Source organism: Lepeophtheirus salmonis, chromosome 3, assembly GCF_016086655.4.
Source record: "Lepeophtheirus salmonis chromosome 3, UVic_Lsal_1.4, whole genome shotgun sequence".
Lineage (NCBI taxonomy): Eukaryota > Metazoa > Arthropoda > Copepoda > Siphonostomatoida > Caligidae > Lepeophtheirus > Lepeophtheirus salmonis.
The window spans coordinates 46,437,994-46,449,058 of NC_052133.2; the positions used below are offsets into that span (position 1 = coordinate 46,437,994).

The 11,065-nt window shown below is 31.5% G+C and overlaps 1 pseudogene; it reads left to right on the forward strand.

Annotated features, from left to right (window-relative positions):
- The first annotated feature begins 2,974 nt into the window (after nucleotides 1–2,974).
- On the forward strand, nucleotides 2,975–4,469 carry LOC121115383 (ribosome biogenesis regulatory protein homolog; annotated as a pseudogene).
- The last annotated feature ends 6,596 nt before the right edge of the window (nucleotides 4,470–11,065 follow it).

An 11,065-nucleotide genomic window follows, 5' to 3' on the forward strand; every position in this document is an offset into this window, starting at 1 on the left:
TGTTGTCTTACATTAAATAATTATTGATAAATTTTGATATATTACAACGACAAATACCAGTTTTTAGAATGATTTTCTTACTTTATTTTTTGTCTTCGATCATTATTGGTAGTGTTAAAAATACTAAAAGACTCTTCAACGTCCATATTTGTAGATTGAGCAAGTTTGAAGTTGGCATGATCTTCAGAAGTCTTGTTAAACGGAGGCATCTCACCATCCCCGCCACTGATTTTTCGCCCAACCTTTTGCATAAATGGAAGATCTGGACTTCCCGATTTGGTGCAAAAGTAATTCTCATTTGCTGCAAGATTCAAGGCGGATTATGGAATAGTTATCTTTGTACCAAATTTATCCTTCTTCTAATTTGCTGTTTTCGGAATTATATCCAGTCATGTAATCATAACTCTGATTGCATCATATACATATTTTACCTACAAAATTAGAGCATTGAACAAGGTTTTTTGAAAGCGAATTTTTCATCGAAAAATATCGTCAAAGAATCATAAGAAGTTTTTGTGTAATTTATCTAGAACCCAAATTTTGTAAATTTATTTCATACCAGTTTAGAAAAATGAATAATTTTCACACATTAAAGGCCAAAATAAGCAGTTTTTTCCCTATTGTACACCATAGATACGGCATTCATTGTCTATATTTACCCATCGGTTCGTTATGTATCAAGGCTGTTATAGTTTGTGAAGTAGGACATATTGAATAAAAATATGTGTAAATATAGTACTTACACATTTCACGAATTGGTTTTTAGTTGTAAAATTTTGATTCCATAAAATCTTGTTTTTCGTAATTTTTGGTTCCCCACTCTATATATGAATATTTATATTTCTAATTAGTTTAAAATAATTTGTAAGGATATTTTGTATGTATAATCCTGTTGTTCAATAGCCATAAATACAATTTTATTTAATACTTATAAATCTAAATGACATTTTTTTGTACGAAATAAAGATTAGCACTATTATTTGGTAAAAACTAAAAAAATATTAAATTTTTAGAACAAATTAAGCCTTTTTAGTATAGATTTAGTCTAACTAAAAAGGTTCGAAGTGCCAATTTCAGGGATTCCGTGGAGGTCAATAATTTGTTTTTGTGATTCAATAAAAAAGTGTTTGGCCAATGCTTACATACATAAATATATAAATTTTGTGAAATTTAGAACCTCCATTAAGATTAAACTAGAACTAAGCAATTTCTTCAATATTAATAACCAAACTTTTCCTTATGTTTCAATTTCATTTTCTGTTAATTTTTTTATTAATAATGAACGTTTCATATATAAAATAAACTGACAATTTTACCAATAGGCATACTTAAAATATAGCAAGCAATGAAATTTCAATTGAATGTAAATGCTAAATTCCCCTCTATTTACACACTGTAAATAAAAATATTTTCTTGAAAAGTTGGAACGTTTAAATATGTACAAAATTTTAGAAAGGAGATATTAAAAATATTAATGCCATTTACTTTGGTTTGATTTGATTTTAAAAAACAATGTTAAGTTTCAATTGAATAATGGAGAATAAAAAAAAAAATACTTTTAATTGGTATCATTTATATCCGAAAAGTCTTTTTTTCTAAGAGGTTTTGTAAAACATTTTTTTCCATTAATATTTGAAGATCTGGTCAAAAGTGTCATTGTTTTATGACTTGAATCTCTGACATTTTTTGGACTTCCAACATGGTAGTATCAGAAATTGAAGTATTGACAAAAAAAAAAAAAAAAAAGCCTGTAGCCAGTCTCCTGACCTCCGACTTCCCATGGTAGTATAGAGCAAAATCATCAATCTCAAAGTCTCGGTGGAGTCCGATTGAAGGAGAATGTCCAAAACTTAGATTACTAAAGTAGGTAGTGAAAATAAAATTCATGAATAATAATCTTCATAATGTGTAAATAAATAAGAATTTTAAGATTTTCCTGGTCAACCTCAATTTGATCTGTTCCACATGGTTATTTGTAGCTCCATCAAAGTGATTTAAGACTTCTCGAACGGTATTTGTATAGTCAACAACAATATCTTTTATTATTTTTTCCCCCAAATATTATATGAATCCATGATTTTTAGACTTATTACATTCATGAACTTCAGGCATATAAATGCCTAAGCATTTAGGTCACATTTTCCACATCAGGCTTATAACAAAGAATGACACCTATAAATTATACTAAAGCTTATACTTTTTTGTAAAATAAATATGAATTTGAGAAGCTCATATCCAGGCTTTTCACATATACAAAAATGAATAAGGGATACAAATATGTATATCTAGTACCAGATTATGTAACTCTATGTATTAAAAGTAATATGTATTTCAGAAAATATAACTTAGAAGGGTACTGAAGAAATTGTCATTGAATACATATGAAAATGGATTTATATTATAAAAAGTAATTTTACTTAATCCACTGTGAAATAAAAAATAGGGAAATGTTTCTTTCTAATGTGCTTCTAATAAGAGTACAGACATATTTTGAAAGAGATTTTTATTAAATTGCTTGATAACTAAACATATAATTACGGATATTTATTATGATTAAGGGGGAAGAATGATTAAAAAATCAAATGGGGATTTACTGAATTCACGGTACTTTAAATAGTAGCGAAACCACTAAACCTCCATATCTTTAATTAAAATACTGCAACACGTCCAGCTTTTTTTATTTATTCGCAACCTCGACTGACAAAAGGGAAAGGAACAATTTGAAAAACATATCGTTAGCTTCACTTATGTATATTTCTTATTGTCAAGTGTTAAATAATGAGCCGATTTATTATTAAAATATTATAATTAATTATTTCTTTCCGTATGGATATTGTAGTTGTATAATATATGATCTAGAACGCTAGACTTTTTGTATTTACAAACTGTACAGGATTTTTATTTTTCAACGCTGTTATCAAAATTCTTGAAGAAAGAAAATTTTAATATAAAGTCATCACTAGTGCATGTAATGATGAATGACGACTGTAACACCGGTGAGTTCTCGAGGAAGTTAGAAAGAGAGACTAAGAAAATATGAAATTTGAAGATTGGGGTCCTTTTTAAATTACTACATGATTTCATTAATTATTTACCAAATATCTCGTCATTATTTCTTTATTTTGGACGAGAAAACAATAAGTATAAAATAATCACTAGTGTATTATCGATGAAGAGTAATTTTGAGGATTTTTTGCGTAGTTATAAGTGTAAATTCTTGATGGACTCGGAGTAGAATTGATATCGAAGTAATTTCTGTATTTATCTTTGCCAGATACGTAATGAAATTTGTTTCCTTTCTCTCACAGTTAATTGCAGCTAATCAAATAAAACGCCATGATAGCTAAGTTCCTTTCTTCCAAAACATTCTTCAAATTGTCAAGGCGACCATGTTAATTTTCTGTTTATTTAACATACTAGTGTTTCATAATATTTAAATATCTGGCTATAAGTATTACTCCTCGATGGACTCGAAATTGTCCTGAACTTAAATGCAGCATTCCTATTAAATTATTTTGGGCTTTTTTTTATTTTTATTTTTAGGGGGAGGAAAGTTTGAGGCAGGATAAAGTAATAATAACATCTCATTCAATATATTTTTTTGTTATTTCTTTTAATAAAAAGTATTAAATTTATTTTTGTGTCAAATAATTGAATATTTCATCCGTTAATATTATTGTTCTACCTACAATAGCACTTATGTTGATGTGAATGCATTGTTCGTTGATTCTATTCAAATCTTCAATATTTTTTCCATAATGACATCATTTCTCACTTCTTCCAATGTTAGATAAAGTAAGAGCACTTAAATCATAAGTGAATAAAGATGAAAAACCCTATTAGCCGTCCCTAAAGAAAAACCCTTGACTAAGAGGGATTCTTACGCTAAAAACAAAGGATTTGTGAAGAAGAACATATCAAGCTTGGTTTGGGAAAACGCTGTACGTGACTGGACATAAAAAGGCTCAAGTTGAAGTGAAGAAAACATGAGTAATGGAACTTAAAGGAAATGCTCCTGACTCTGAGGATCAATTGTAAAAACACAGCAAAGATAAAAGAGAAAGAATGAAATCCCTTTAGTCATAGGCTCAGGAAATGAGCTAAAGCTAAAAATGTCAAAATACATATGTTCGAGAAGCCGTTTTACAGAAAGAAGCTGCAAGTAAATCCTCAGCTTTAGAATTGAGTCGAGCAACGGAATTAGCTCAAAAATCAATTGCATCTTAAGAAAGTTTCAGAAGAAATTATCTTAGAAGGTAGAAAAATGTAAAAAAAACCCTTGAAAAGAAAATAAAGTTTGATGCCCTTGTGAATAATCCAGAAACCGATAGGAATCTATCAATTCTAGTTAAAATGAATAGTAAAAAGTATAAGTTGCTGGAAAAAAAATTAATGCAGAAAAGACAGACCGCTCTACTAGCCAGAACATAAGTGACAAGTGTAAGAAAACTCTTTTAGATAAAGATTAGATTTGAGATTGTAGAGACGTTTCATGTTCTCTGCAAATGAAATACAAAAATTATTCAAAGACAACACCTTTTGGCCTCTATTTTCACCTGATCTTAACTGATAAATTAATTATTGATCAATTTTATATATAGCCTTATAATTGTTAATATTCCTGATTTTTAAATTGGCTCCCTTCTATATTATTATTATTACGTATTTAATGACGTAAAAACTATCGTAATAAGATATAAAAAAGGAATTAGATAAGATTTTGATTTCTTTAGAAGAGAATGATTGCATTCCCTCCAGACAAGCCGCTTGATGGCCAAAATTAACATAATTTAGAAGAAAAAAGAAAAGAGAGTGATACTGAAAGATTGAAGAAAAAACTTATTGGAGACAGAATAGAAAATAGGGGAAGGAAACTCAAATCTAACGGTAACTTCTTACGCAAGCAAAATCAAATTAAATAATAGAAAAAATGAAATCCATGTTGACCCCATTTGGGAAAAAGTTTTGATTGAAATTCGAACATACAAATTCAAGGTGCCCAACCCTTAACAAAACGAAATACGGTGAATTTGAAACCTATTTTCGGACGGAATTGGGGCTACAATTGCGCATAAAATGAATGGAGGAAAGAAAGAAAACAGAAGAAGCTGTTCTTCAAAAAGAATTAGGAAACGATCAGGCCATAATGTGTACGATGCCTATACCTGGAAATATTATAGGAGACAATGAGGTCGAAATAATAATCGGAGATGAGGAAACTAATAATGGAACCGATAATAATAGCAATAACAAGGAAACTGAAAAACCAAAGAACGGTCGATTACGAGAAGATTGGAAAAGAACAAATTCGACCCTAAAAGCTAAGAAAATTAAAAAAAGACAAGGTTGGGAAAGTCCAAAGGAAGAAATTAAAAAACGGTCAAGGGAGAATAGTCTTCACACGTCAGAGAAAACGAATAATTAACTTTGAAATTAAAGAAATAACCAAGTGATCTCAATTTTCAGTTCAAATTTTATCGCAATAAAGAAGGGAGTTTCGTTATTATGACCTTAAATCTTGATGGACAAATAATAAGAATTATATCAATTTATGTACCTAACAATGACGATCCACAGTTTTTTGGATCACTCGATTCAAAACACATACCAGATGAAATTTAGATAATGAGGGACTTATTGTCTTGGGAGACATGAATTTTGTCATAGATCAGATGAATAGTACAGCGAATTATGTGAATGAAAATAATAAAAAAATCTTCAAATAAATTCAAGGAAATAATAGAAAAAAGAGGTTGATAGATTCTGCAGCAAGACTTAGGAAGGATCCAGAACATACATTTTTCCATTAACAATAGGAATTGAGTAGTCAAAAGCTCTAGACTCGACTACGTATTTTTATCACCGCATTTGGCCTCGAGTATTAGTCAGTGTAAGATAATACCACCGAAGCAATCGGACCATAAACCCGTTTTGATAACCATTAATTATCCCCCAAAGCACGCAACAAAGACATGGAAGCTGAATTGAGGTGAATATAATACTACTATTAGCGAAAACTTGAGCAATTTAGTTAATACGTCCAGTAGATGCTGTTTGGTCCGAACTGGCCAGAAGAATATTGCAAAAGAGCATGTAATATTTGAGTGTATAAGGAAATTGGAAAAAAAATCAGATGTCAAAGAAGGGTATTATTCACTTGTTGATCGATGAAAATCGATGAACCAACCAACTTTTGTAAGCTTTATTCCATGTTCATCCCTATTGTTTGTTTCTAACATTCTATCACATTCATAGTAGAGATGGAAGGATGACTAAGTGTGATCTTTGTAGAAAGAGCACGACCTCTTTGTTTCATCTTTTTTTTTTTGCTTCAATTTATTAATCAAATTCTTGGATGTTATTTTTATTGATCCTGATAAATGTAAGTCATGTCATTTTAAAAATAATGCATAATTTTGGCGCATTTAATATCGTAGTTTTTTTGAGGAAATAAAACTTTATTGCTCTGCAATTTCATATTATTTTTTATTTCAGCATCGATAACAATAATTATGAGAATAATAAAATCGTAAGCACTATTATGATCCCCAATATAGAACGTCAGTCAAATCTAAATTATAATTTTTACTAACAGTAGTTGCTAATTATTAGAGTTGTTGGAAAATAATAAATTTTGTTTGGCGTCGATAATTTCTAAATCTAGATGCATGGCATCAAGTGGAAAAAAACAAAAACTAAGTATGTATTTGTACAAACTGATGGACACAGTGACACTTTGGTGTCCATTTGGGGCGTTGAGAATACTTGAGTACTACACTATCCTACATGCATCATAGCAAATAACAAAATCATCAAGAGGTCATATATAAATTAAGGTTAGTATCTTGGACTGGGGGACATTATAGAAATTATAGTTCAGATCTGGTGAGGAAGGAGGCCACAATGTCCATGGCCAAATATCGCCCTTCATCCAATTTAGGAGGTTTTTACTTTAGCCAATCTGGTGGCCTTTACTATTGCTTTTATGAGCTGGTATTTTAGGTGGACATAACTCTTGAGGTCAATGTCTTTCATGACATTCCTGATCGTCATTTCAATAACGTCGTGTTTTGAGGATTTTTCTCAATGCTGTCTCCCAAGGCTCTCATGAACTCCTTAGATTACTTTACGTTGTGACCCTCACTCCCAGGCTTCCTTTCATAGACACCATGAGCCTCAAATACTTTTCTGATCCTCAACACAGTGGAACTGTTCCCTTTTACAATCTTGAGCACCTCACAAAAAGGAACCCTTGCATGGAACAAATAAAGCACTATACGTTTTTTCGACGACCTCACGAAACTAAATTTGTTTACAACAAATTTTATGAATTAAAAAAATGGTATTAAGACTGCCCTTTCATACCATCTATATTTCAGTGTCCTACAGTATTATTTTTTGAATTTATTTAAGTTCTAATGCATTATGCATTTTTGCTTAAGCACACTGTATAACTAGCTACATAGATTGCATAAGCTTAACTCTACACTGAAATAATAAGGTGAATTCTGCGTCTGGAAGAAAAAGTTGCATATGTCATGATTAAAAAGGATAAAGGCACGTCATCTTTGGTATAATAAAAAGCTGTTGCCTCACTTACACAAACATTAATACTTAATACGTCATGGTTATATCAATATTTATCATTTTTGATAAATCCATGAGGTAGTAGGGTTTAGCCACTGGAAGCAGATGTTTGCTTCAATGTTTTGGTTATGGCAAACCTGGTCACAAGAAAAGGGATTGTTACCAAATAAAAAAATTTGCGGGTCAGTTTCCCCACGGGTTGAAGAAAGGCCATAAAATAAACAAAGTGGCAACGTGTAAAGGCTCTGAATCAGAAGATTACGGACTTACAATAACGCAATTTGCCTTATTAAATAAATTAAATTCAAAGGAGTGGATTATTTATTCAGGTGCTACGAGTCATATGTGTCACGATAAAATGGTTTTTAAAGAGATAAAAACAATGAAGGAAGGGTCCATGAAGATCACATTTGGAGGTGAAAGGTTTTTGATAGTCATCGGAATTGGCAATGTGAATATTACGACTGATACATTGGATCGACTATGTACACTTCATCATGTATTATATGTACCGGAATTATCGTTTAACCTTTTAAGTATTTCAAAAACGTTTGAAAGAGAAGCTTCAATTTCCTTCAAAGGAGATCAATGTTTTACATATAAGTCAGATAAAGTCGTTGGACAAGGCATCAGGAGTGATGGTCTGTATTATCTTATATGTAGAAAAATGAAAGAAAGAGTTAATATGTCCAAAGGGACCGTTTTTGAAAAGTGGCATCGACGCCTTCGACACATCGGCGTAACTGGAATCCGAAAAATAGTTCAAAAAGACCTAGTCAAAGGTATTGGTTCTATGGAAATTCCATCCCACCATTTGTGTGAACCTTGTATTGAGGGTAAACTTAGTAATAGACCATTTCCACATAAAAAAAATGAGAAGAGCTAAAGATATTTGCAATTCATTCATTCGGATTTATCTGGACGCATACATACTCCTTCGCTGAGTGGATGCCATTACTTTATTACCTTAATTGATAACCAATCGCGACGTACTTGGTTATATATTCTGAAGAATAAAGATAGATCCCGAATAAAATTCAAGAACTGGAAATATATGGTGGAGAAAGAAACTGAATAAAGGGCAAATGTCTACGTTCTGATAATGGAGGAGAGTACGTATCTAAAGAATTCAGTCAATATTTGGTAAGTGAAGGCATCAAAGAGAGAGCTCACTGTATTGAGGAATCCTCAACAGAATGGTGTATCAGAAAGAATGAATAGAACATTAAAGGAGTCAGTGCGTGCAATGTTATCTGATAGTGGTTTATCCAAGAAATTCTGGGCTGAATTAGTGACACCTGCTGCTTATATTCGTAATCGATGTTCCTACTAAAGCAGTTGAAGGGGAAGCCCCCTTATGAAGTTTGTAACAGTGAAAAACCTGTTGTGGCACATCTAAGATGAATTGGATGATGTAGTCATGTTTTTATACCTAGAGAGAGTCGTGAAAAATCGGATTTCAAGAGTAAAGGATTGGTGTTATTGGGATATGGAGAACAAGTAAAAGGTTATTAATTATATTATCCTAAAAGGGGAAAAATTATTTTTTTTAGAGATGTTATTTTTGATGAAAATGTTATAGGCTTAAAAGAAAATGATTGTGATCCTGAGCAGGTCAAGAAAGTGATAGTATTTGAGAACTCAAATGATGAAGCAAATTCAGAGGACGATATGGGTTATCGTTCTCCTCAGAAAATCTACAAAAGAAAAGAAACAACCAGATCGTTTCGGAGAAAAACATATGTGTTAAACGAAGATCCAAAGTCACTTGAAGATGCTCTACAAAGTTCAGATGCAACAGAGTGAAAGTAGGTTATAATGGAGGAACTTTTTTCCTTGAAGAAAAATGATGTTTGTGATTTGGTAGAACACCCTGATAATAGAAATGTTATAAAAACAAAATGGGTATTTAAATTGAAGAAAGATGAAGAAAATAGGCCTGCAAGATTCAAAGCACGGCTAGTGGCCGAGAGGTTATTCTCAAAGATATGGAGAAGATGATGATGAAACTTTCAGTCCTATAATTAGGTTTGAAACTCACCTATTGCTTATAGCAATAGGTGGTGGAGAAGGGCTTCAATTACATCAGCTTGATGTGAAAACTCCCTTTCTTAATGGTGAAATAACTGAAAACGTGTATCTTGAACAACATGACGGATTCAGTGAACCTCTAAATGAAAAATTGGTCTGTAAATTGAAGAAACATTTATATGGATTAAAGCAAGCCCCTAGATGTTGGAATTTTTTCATTAGGTCAACATTAAAAATAAATCGGTTTTGCGCAGACAAAAGAAGATCCATGTCTGTTTACTGACAATGAAAAAGTAGTTGTTGCAGTGTATGTAGATTATATTTTACTCATTGGTTCTAAAGACAAATTAATTGATATAAAGAAGAAGATTCACTCTAAGTTTGTGACTACTGATGGAGAACCTGTGCGAAATTTTTTGGAATAACTATTTTATAAGATATGAAAAACGGATATATATATGGATTGGTCAGTCAATATTTTGTCGGAGCATATTAGAAAGAACTAAATTTGAGGAGAGCAAAACGGTGGAGACCCATGTAGCTTTAGAAACAAAGTTGACAAAAATTATAGATAAAGAAATAGTAAAACCTGGTGAATATAGATCGATTGTTGGTAATATTATTTACTAATTTACTCAAAAAAGACCAGATTTAGCATTTGCAATTGAAGCTCTTACCAGTTACTGTGATGCTCCTGGATCCAAACATTGGGTTGCTTTGAAAATAATCCTTCGTTATTTGAAGAACACAAGAAATCTTGGTCTTTATTATCGTAAAAGTGATAAAGGAGAGCTCGTATGATTATTAGATTCTGATTGGACTGGAGATCAAGGTGATAGGAAGTCAACAAGTGGTTATATTTTCCTATACAATGAAGGACCTATATTTTGGAAAAGTGAAAAACAAAAGTCGGTTGCGTTATCGACTGTAGAAGCCGAATATACGGCCCTTTCTGCTGCATCACAAGAATGCTTTTGGATTAGAAATTTATTGTGCAATATTGAAAGACCTTGTGATAGCACTACAGTGATTTTTGAAGACAATCAGTCGACCATTAGCTTGACTAAGAACCCCCAATATTATGGTAGAGCCAAGCATAGTCATATAAGATATCATTTCACTAGAGAACTAGTTTGTTAAATTGTTAAAGCTTGTAGAAATGATTAATTGAAAAGATTTGCATTGAAGTGAAGGTGTTAGTATTATTATTATGAATATGAATACACTGATCTGTGTATATATGATTAGAGTTTTGTATTGTAGTTGTCCTTTGTATTAGTTGATTAAAGGAAGTATCAGTACGACCAATTATTCTCCCGATATCTCTTTATATTATTACAATCCAACATAACTCCCTTATCTTCAGTGTTACTCTCCGTGATTCATAAGTACGTACACTCGTGGTTACACTTTATAATTAATGTTCTCTCATTAAAAAAAAAAAGAA